Source organism: Mauremys reevesii, linkage group 17 (assembly GCF_016161935.1).
Source record: "Mauremys reevesii isolate NIE-2019 linkage group 17, ASM1616193v1, whole genome shotgun sequence".
Lineage (NCBI taxonomy): Eukaryota > Metazoa > Chordata > Testudines > Geoemydidae > Mauremys > Mauremys reevesii.
In genome coordinates, this window is record NC_052639.1 from 8,777,758 (window position 1) to 8,779,663 (window position 1,906).

A 1,906-nucleotide genomic window follows, 5' to 3' on the forward strand; every position below is an offset into this window, starting at 1 on the left:
TGGACTAGGTATGTTCTGCTGCCCTTCACTCATGCAGGAAGGATAATAACATTTAATGCCACTCAATCCTAAAGTGATTTGTAACCCACCACCAGCCAGAACTGGTCATTTTGGGAAAGCGGCCCCATCATGCTGCACACCTAGGCAGAGTAGGTGTGTCTGTGCAAACACGGTCTGTTCCTGAAGTCTTTCCCCCAGCTCCTCACTAGATGTGAGGGGGGGAGCTCATTCAGCCCCTGCTTCCGCTTAGTATTTAAAAACTCCTTATTGTCCCTAGCTCTGCTGACCTTAGATTTCTCCTTCTATCTCTTTCTTGACAGCTCAGATGAGGTGGCCAAGTGGTTAAGGTGATGGGCTGCTAATTCATTGTGCTCTGCACACATGGGTTTGAATCCCATCTTCCTGGAATGCTTTTAGTTTTCACCCCTCCTTTGTAGACAACCATCTCCCCCTTTGGTACAATGACAGATCAAACAATGTTACTTCTTGCAAACAAAAACCTTCTCAGAAACTCAGAACTCCCCATGTCTAAAATGTCTAAATCCCAGATTTCTTTAAAAAAAAATTCTCTAGTCCTGTATTTCTTAGTTTTTAATCTCAAAAGGGAACATCCTCATCATCTCCCCCAAACACCCTGGGACGGCCCCAAATTATTAAAATACCCTCAACCCGAGCAAGGCCAGAGCAGTGAACCAGAGCTAGTGTCTAGGCTGAGCTGTTCTGAAGGAAACTCAAACATTTTCTCCCTGCTTCCCTTGGCAAGGTCTGACTGAGAAAACAAAATTCCCCAAACTGAAAATTTTCTGCTGAAAAACCAATACTAGTCTGGTTGGGGACTTTGGTTTGCAAGTATTATTGTTATTATTCTCTTCTGATTTCTGAATCAGTTCAGTCTTTGTCCTCCAGGTGTGTTTCCAGCTGCTGAGAAGTGGGGGAGAGAGGCCAAGTCATGATGTCTCTTCCCCTCTTTCATAGTTTCTTCCAACTTGCTAGGAAGCTCCTTTGCTACCATGTGAGTCAAGCAGTGTCCATTGTCGCTGTGCTATCTCGGAGAAGCCTGCATTGTACACGGTTCCTGGGATAGTCCTTGGGACTGTGGATCCCTTCAATAGGCCAGCAGCGAGTCTGGCTCCTCCATTGTCACACCTGAAAGGCTGGTGGGGGGCATTTCCCAACCTCCTAACATATCTCAGTAACGCACACAGAGCAAAACTTCATAACTTCCCAACCAATGCGAGCACACACAATCCAACACGATATTAATGTTCAACAGATCAAGACTTTTGAAATTATACCTCACCAGGCAGACTTTGTACGAACCATATTATCATTATATGAGAGTGGTGAATATGGGGCTTCCAGGTGCTGCTTTGAGCACAGCGTGCCACACCTGGGCTTCCATTGCAATGGAGACGTACCCTTAGAGTCCATCTCTCCTGGGATAAAGATGGCAGCAGGGCTGGCCTGGGTCATCTGACTTGGGCTCATGGACGTAAAGCTGAGGGGCTAAAAACTGTGATGCAGATATTTGTGTTCACGCTGAAGCCTGGGTTCAGAAACCCTCATGGGGCCTCAGAGGTTGGGCTCAAACCCATTTGTCTGCACTGTAATTTTATAGAGGTTGGGAGGGAGTTTAGCAAGTGGAAATGGTAAAACCACATTGAGGGGACTGGATCACTGACCTATCAGCTCTTAACACCCAAACTTTCAGTAACTCTATTATCAGTGCCTGTGAGTGTAATTTAAACCATAGGTCCATCTAGCTCTGAATCTTGTCTTCTGACAGTAGCCAATACCAGGTGCCACAAAAGCCATTCCCAAGGGACTACTGGGAGTTCAACCGAGGATCTCCTGCTTACAAAACAAAGGCTTTAACCAGCTAAGCTATAGTACCTGCTATTATTTA